Source organism: Olea europaea, unplaced genomic scaffold (assembly GCF_002742605.1).
Source record: "Olea europaea var. sylvestris unplaced genomic scaffold, O_europaea_v1 scaffold1137, whole genome shotgun sequence".
Lineage (NCBI taxonomy): Eukaryota > Viridiplantae > Streptophyta > Magnoliopsida > Lamiales > Oleaceae > Olea > Olea europaea.
The window spans coordinates 3624-11857 of record NW_019228757.1 but is presented as its reverse complement, the minus strand read 5'-3'; the positions used below and the strand labels follow the sequence as shown (position 1 = coordinate 11857).

At 36.6% G+C, this 8234-nt stretch overlaps 1 pseudogene; it reads left to right on the top strand.

Moving 5' to 3' along the window:
• Positions 1-5116: 5116 nt before the first annotated feature.
• LOC111373483 lies at positions 5117-5707 on the top strand (annotated as a pseudogene).
• The last annotated feature ends 2527 nt before the right edge of the window (positions 5708-8234 follow it).

The following is an 8234-nucleotide window of genomic DNA, read 5'->3' as shown; positions in this document are numbered from 1 at the left end:
CTCCACGAAACTTTATCAATTCTAACGCAACTTATCCTTATGGAGCTGGCGTAACAAACTACGTGAGCCTCCCAACGAAGCAGTGTAAATCTGATTTGAATAAAAAAAGAAAAGGCAATTTCATTATCGTGGTATACCAGTTGCCTGTTTCGAAACTTCCAGTTCCAATCAAAGTATATAGATCCATAAATAGATTTGTATGTATAGCCACTTCAGTCGTGCTCGTCCTTTCTCGAAAGTATCTTTTTTCTAGGAACATGGTCAACTAGAAATTATTATGTTCGTGATTCTTCATCCACCGATGTAGAAAATGCTCTAATTTTCCATTATCATATGAGGTCGGAAAGTTGATTGGCAACAGGTCAGAATGAAGTGATTCATCGTGCTTGGAGATGAGCTGATCGTTTGGTTTATAGATCAACAAATTTCTAGAAATAGAATGAAAAGTGGGTCCATGTAAATGATCGAGACTTCGTAAACAACGACGCTCCTTCCTCATATGGAGTTCGGAACCTAAAGGCAATCGTTGAGTGAACTGTATCTTCTTATCTTCTTTATGTTAGTTGACCTAAGCTACACCCTGATTGCTGGGGTGGGGCTGGGCCTTCGAACCATATATGGGACTAGTTTCAACCTCATACAGCTCGGGTCTAAGATCGGGGAAAGTTTAGGAAAGATGGGAAAAGCTAGCAGCTGCCGATCGGGGTAGGGATAGCTTGCTTCTTCACAAGCTTATTTCGATCCTGTAGCGCTCACGCTTCGTATTCTTTCTATTCCATCCCATTCCATTCGGGGATAGGCTAATAATAATAATCTAAGAAGTAGTCGTCATCTGACCAATCGGCTTGGAACCAGACCGCCCATGTCAGCCCATTTGTCTCGTCCTAAATGGAATGTCTCTCTTAGTTACGCTGTGCCCCAACCCGAGTCTCCACGTCTACTTTTCTCTGCCCAAAACCCAAAAAGTTGGATGCAGGATCTACACCACGAGGAGCAAGTACAGTAAGAAGAGTCTACTACGTGCGTCACGTTGCTACTACTTCACGTTTTTATTTTCCTGGTAGGCCTAGTAATAATAGTTAGCAGCTCAACGTAGTGGCTTATACCTTCCGTCGATTCATTCATGCTTCACCAGCCAGCTAGAGATGTCGACTGGAGAAGCTCCTCTAGTTAGGAAGACCTAAATAGGATATGAGCTCTTTTTTACCTTTCGGAGAAGACCAGTAGCTAAGTTAGTTCTCGTTGGCCTGTTGTTTTACCCTTAGGAGAAGCATGTTCGAGTAGGGCTTTATTGCTAGCAGCCTTAAGACACAGACGGAACATGTCCCTTATTTGTTGTCTATCTCACCCTCCCGGGGATAAAGGATGTGTCTAGGCTCTCGTGATTACAAGTGGTCAAGCTCCTAGAGGGGATGACTACCACTATCGCTCTCCCTTTGGACTGCTTTGCGGTCTAACAGGCAACAGAAACACAAATATCATAATTATTTCATTTTTTGAATTAGTGTAATCCATCTCATGAAAAAAAATGGATTTCTTTCTTCTTTTCTGTGATTTATTTATAAATAGGAACCTTTTTTTATTCGAAATAGTTTTAATAAAATTTTTGAATGATTCCTTGTAAGTTGAATCTTTGGTACTAAAAAAGTAGGAAATATGTCAATATTTGATGGTCTATCTTCTAGTTTTCGTATTTATAGGCTAACTTGTTTTCTTTGATATACGTAATTTCATTTTTTTCAAGTGTGTAAGAGAAGGATTTGTTATGACGAGGCCCTTTTTTTGCTCTTCCAGGAAATAATAGACTTTCAAAGGAAGACACGAAGTCCAGTGGTAGAGCGGCGATCAATAGGATAGCCTACTTTCCATTTTCAAAATTAGAATAGAATAGGGGCCTTGTAGTTTAGGGGCATGCTAGCCTACTAAAAACTACAGGTTTTTAGAATCCTTACATTTTTCAGCAGAACTGGAGCATGACAAAAAAAAGTGGCCAATAACACACCATGAATAACTATGAATGGCTAGTTGGAGTGGGCACACTACTTATGATCGAGTGAGGCTTACTTATATTTAGAAAGATGCAAGTTTGATAGGGAATGGACGGATGCTTCAATGAGAATGAAAGTTATTGGGAAAAAATCTTAGGCTCAAGAAGTGCATGGAAGCGTGCATAAGTTCCAAAAGGGAAGGGGAAGAGGGCAAGCGGAGTGAGTTGTTTCAACCAATTAATTCCCTAATCAATTGAACCCGGGTGATCAGGAGGGAATGCCAACAAATACAATAAATAGTATTAGCCGAGCGTCGAAAGCAGAATCTCAACATTTCATCCGCGGTATTGTACCATTCCAATTTGTAGGATCTTGACATCTAAGTTGCTGGATTGTCTCATTCGTAGGTCGTTCTATGGGAGCCATCATACCACAACTATTATGTACTCCCTCTAAATACAACTATTGATTTTTTTATTTATTATTATTTTTTATGATAGTTTGAGCCGTGATCAAGCTTTCCACCAATTGAGTGTAATAATAATCATAACAAATTACCCCTGGAAGAAGAATTTATTGAAACCCCTTCTAACAAAATCAAAGGAAAGTCCAACTCCAATTCTGGCTGGCGCCTTAAGGGAAACAACAAAAGAGACGGCAATCAAAGGGGCAATAAGCAGTATAATGAAGTGAATGTTGTGGTCACCACGCTTGTGGAATTAAAAGGCGCCCCTGGCAATAATAGCAACCACAGCAGCAGCAGAGGAATGACAATCAGAGGCAGAAAGAAAAGCAGGTGCCATACAACTATGAAGGCCAAGGAGAGCGCCCCAGACGAGAATTCACCCTGCTTGTGTTATGGCTAAGCCAAAATTTGCCTAAATTGCTGGAGCATAGACTAGTCAGACTCTTCCCTGTCAATCGTCGTCTAATTTACCTGGCCCCTTATGCAGCGTATGAGCAGATCTTCACTAAAAGCCGACTCTATTGGCGGATTGATGGTGCTCCTCACTTTTCTATGAGAACAAAGAAAGCCTCCTTGCAGCTTTGCTTGCCGCCCTTCGGCGGTATAGTAGGATGGAACCTTCGGCCCTTCGCTTAGTAAACCTCTCTTCGATGCTTTAATGAATTTCGCTCGCCCTTGTCCTTTGTAGCATTGACAAAGTCAACCGAGCCTAACCTAACCAAAGTGTCACAACAACATCTAAAGGTTGACTTTGTCAACTCTTTGCTTGTGTCCTTGACAAAAGAGAACAGTCAGCCCCCTGTTGTTGATAGAGAGCTTACCACTCCGCCCTTTATACTCACGACTGTTATCATGGAAAAATAGTTTGTTTTATGTCAAAGAAGCTTGCTTAACAAGCCTATAGCATGAAGGGCATAAAGGCATTCGAGCCGCGTCTAAACTAAATTAAGGGCAAGGGCCTGTACTTTCTCTTCTGTGGATAGGCTATCCTTTCCGGTTATGGTATGGAGGAAGGGAAGTCAGATCTACCCATTGATTTGATATTAGGTGAGCGGCCGTACTATGATCGTTCGGGAGACCCGACCCATTCAAATCAATCAAAAAAATGAGCACCTTTAATTTAACAATTTAAGGGGAATGGAATGTCGACCACATGGTGAGAGAATCTTATAATACGAGGTGAGTTATTGGCAAAGTCATTAAACTTAGTCATTTTGATCAACATGGCTACAAGTGGACTGGGTTTATGTGTTTAAACTAACTACGACCAAGGCTATTTCAACCAAAATAAGGGCGACCCCTATTTAAACTGAAAGAAGTACCTCGCCTCACTTACAAAAAAGTAGTTGGAGCTGGGCTCTGAACTATGAGAGTTCAGACCATTCCTGGTGTTCGAACTAGTCATTAGATTTCTTCATCAACGAATTTTATTTGAAGTGAGTCTCATATTTTGTAGAAAGCAAATTCGATTGACCAAATGGTTGGTTCTGGTCTTACCAAAACTTAACTTGTTCGTGTTTATACGTTCTCAAAATTTTTGATTTTTGAATTTGTGGGCTTTGATGTTGTCGTAGAGTAAAGGATACGATAACATTCAATGCACGTTGCCATTGATGTTTTCACAACGTTCACTGTGCGTTGCAGTTGATCTTTTAGCAACGTTCAGTGCGTGTTGCCATTGATCTTTTAGCAACATTTATTACGTGTTGCCATTTTCATTCAGCACATGCAATGTGGCTATAAATTTGGGGATAGAAATTACACGAATGTAGTTGATCACTTTCTCAGGGTCACTTTTATGGATGAAGGAATGCAGAAACTCAATAAAATGTACTTATTATCCTTTTAGCATTTTGAGGGACATCATGTCTGATTCTAATCCACAAAGAACTTCACTGTTCAAAAAGGTGAAGGATATACTAAGTAATGGGTTCTATTTGTATGGTCGAAGATACTCTTTTCTGGCTAATTCAGCTAATCAATTGCGGGACAATCAGCCTGATTTTTTTTATTGAAAACAAAACTATCGGAGTGCCCAGCATTATGAGTGGGATGGGTAGGTTTCCTGTTAACTTATGCCAAAGTGAAAGTCCTGGCAATTGAGGTTGATCCTAAGCTTCCCGATATTAAAAGAAATGGATATGATTTCTCTCATGGAATCGATAAAATATCCCCTGATCTTGCAATGAGAGTTGCAGAAAAACTCCAGTTGACTGTAAGTCCTCCATGTACTTATCAGATCAGGTATGCAGGTTACAAATGTGTCGTTGCATGTTGGCCTGCAGAAAATGATGGGATCCACTTGTATCTCAGACCAAGCATGGAAAAGTTCGAGTCAAATCATACGATCCTTGAAATTTGTTCTTGGACTAGATTTCAGCCTAGTTTTTTGAATCGATAGATAATTATTCTACTGTTTGCTTTGGATGTTAAAGACTTGATCGCATACTCATAGACATCGACACGACTTTTGATGTTCTTACTACTTAATGTGCTGAGCAAGGAAATCCAGCAGCAATAATATTAAGTGCTGGTTTCAGACCTCAAAGTGAACCTCATCTTAGTGGGATGCTAACTAGCATAAGAGCTGCCCAGCTTGGGGACTTGAGGGAAAAAGCAATGATCTTTATTCCTTCTGGAAGGTGGTTGATGGGCTGTTTGGATGAGCTTGGTATACTCATCATATTTATAATCTTACTGTGGTGTGCTCCATTTACTATTTTTTCGTACTTTCTTCTTTTTACCACGTGATAGTTCAGCTAAGTGTGAGTGGGCGCGGAGAAGGAAAGGCAAAACACTTCAGCCTAACGGGAATGAGCAACGACGAAATGACAAGATGAGGTGCCCCGAAAGAAGGGTCGAAGCTTTTCAGCCTGTAGCTTTCCCCATCCTCCCTTAATCGGGCGATGCTTGTGTGGGGGATACGCCATAAGCTCTCACTTTACCAAAGAGCCGATAGCTAGTGGCTGTTGGTCATGACTATTACCAAAAAGCTCCAATAAAGATGAATATTCCACATAGAGGAGTGTGCATCTTTATGTTGGACATTATTCTGTCGTGCGACCCGGCGGCTTATGTGTGACCTATGGCCCACGCTTCCTATTTGTTCAGGGCGGATGGCGTGAAATCTGATTCAATCCGGGTATTCAATCCCGCCACTGAGATGCTCAGTTGACTCCTTAACCTTGATAGGAAGATGGCTTATTCAATAATTCGTGCATAAGGGTAAGGAACTTTGGATGAACTAATGTGAATGGGTGTAAGCTTCGCTGCTTGGAAACACCGAGCGCTGACCATGCTGAGAGACACAAAAGCCCAGGTAACACCAGTTGACGAAGTGGCGTTAAGCATCCCTAGCGGTACGAAAAGAGAGGTTGTGATGACATCTTCTACATTTGTACCGCTCCTCGTGATGTAGATCCCGCATCCAACAAAGTCTTTGACCAGGGAACGAGAGAATTCCCACTACCACCGAATCGCCAAATTTTTTGCCATACCCTAACCGCATCATAACCACGTAAATCGGTTCAATTCGTATCTCAGTTCGACTTGGTTTGGTTCGATTAATAACCATGAAAATAAATTATTTTTTACAGGTTCATCCGTCAAAATTTATGAAAAAAGTCTATGAAAACAAAAATACAATATTCCAAACGAAAATGCAAACATTATCAAACAACATTCAAAACGAAAATGCAAATGCTGAAGAGGTCAATTTTCTTTTTCTAATTTCCTTGATCGGCTCCTCATCATCACCTATATCTATATGAGTAGGATTTGCATTTACCTCACTTTGATTACAAAAAGAAAATTAAAAAAAAAAATGTAAGGTTGCATTAATATGCTATATTTATTATTTACCCTTATTTAAAATTTGTTCTGATTGACAATTAACAGTGCGTATACCTAAGTTTAGATAAAAATGAAATACCAAATGATTCAATTTATTTCCTGTAGTCAATTAATTTCCACTAAACACAATTAATAAAAATATCATTACATACAATTAAAAGAAATAATAATACTGCATATATAATTAACTACAGAATACCAAATGATTCAATTTATTTCCTCTAAATAAGATAATTAATAATTATCATTGCTTTCGAAAATTAAGTCAATTAATTTCCACTAAAAATGTAATGGGCATAATTTTGTTTTGGGCTCGATAGAAAAATAGTGGAAAGTCCAATAATCAATTGTCAATTTTTATTTTTTTAACGGGTAAACAGTTCGGTTCGGTTAACCAGCATAAATACCATACCATATCCACCCCGTCCTGAATCGGTTCATTAAAATCAAATACCATATCTATCCCATTGCACCATAAGTTCGATTTTTTTAGCCCCATTCGGTTCGATTAAGAGCGATTTTTGATTTTTGACGGTTCAAATTGTCATCCCTAATTTTAGTTGATCAAAGATGACACCCAGTTTGGACTGCTTTATAGTCCAACAGGCAACAAAAACACAAATATCATAATTATTTCATTTTTTGAATTAGTGTAATTCCAAGTGCTGTAATTTCGGCTAACTTGTTACAGGTTTATCTTCTAGTTTTCGTATTTATAGGCTAACTTGTTTTATTTAAATAAAAAACATAATTAAATAAATTAATCAAATATTAAATAAATATTAATTTTAAATAATAATAAAATAAATTATTAAATATCTACAATGTATTAAAAGTGTGAATTGAGGAGAAACTTTTAAATACCAATTATACCATTACACATTTACCTATATGTTCAATATACCCTCATTTGGTTTATAAAAAGAAATTTAAAATAAAAATAAAAATGAAAGGTTGCATTAACATGCTATATTTATTATTTACTCTTATTTAAAATTTGTTCTGATTGACAAGTAATAATACGTATACCTAAGTTTAGATAAAAATGAAATACCCAATGATTCAATTTATTTCCTCTAAATAAGATAATTGATAATTATTATTGCTTTTGAAAATTAAGTCAATTAATTTTCAATAAACACAATTATTAGTACACAATTAATAAAAATATCATTCCATACAATTAAAAGAAATAATAATACTATGCCCCTGTTTGATTCCCATTACCTGAAAATGAAAATGGGAGGAATAGTATTTTTTAGAAAAATGAGTGGTTGAAAAAGAATGATAAGTTTTCGATTACGTGTAATATTAATTTATGAAAGATTGTGTGGTTGAAAATAGGAGAGAGAAAAATGGAATGTAATGTAATTTAATTTAATGGGGATTAAACAGGGGCTATATATATAATTAAGTACAGAATACCAAATGATTCAATTTATTTCCTGTAGTCAATTAATTTCCACTAAACACAATTAGTAATTATTTTTTAATAAAGATATTATCACATACAATTAAAAGAAATTATATAAATATTTTTTTCAGAAAACAACAGTATGTAATAATATTTTTTAATCATTATTGAACATGTGTTGTTGTCTTGATTTACCTTCATTGAAATAAGAAAAAACTGAAAATACTTGCAATGAGAGTGAAAATCATATAACCACAAGGGAAAATTGAGGTCAACAATTTTTAAAGAAATTGGTTGCATTAATATGCTATATTTATTATTTACCCTTATTTAAAATTTGTTCTGATTGACAATTAATAATGCATATACCTCAGTTTAGATAAAAATGAAATACCAAATGATTCAATTTATTTCCTCTAAATAAGATAATTAATAATTATTATTGCTTATAAAATTAAGTCAATTAATTTCCACTAAACATAATTATTAGTACACAATTAATAAAAATATCATT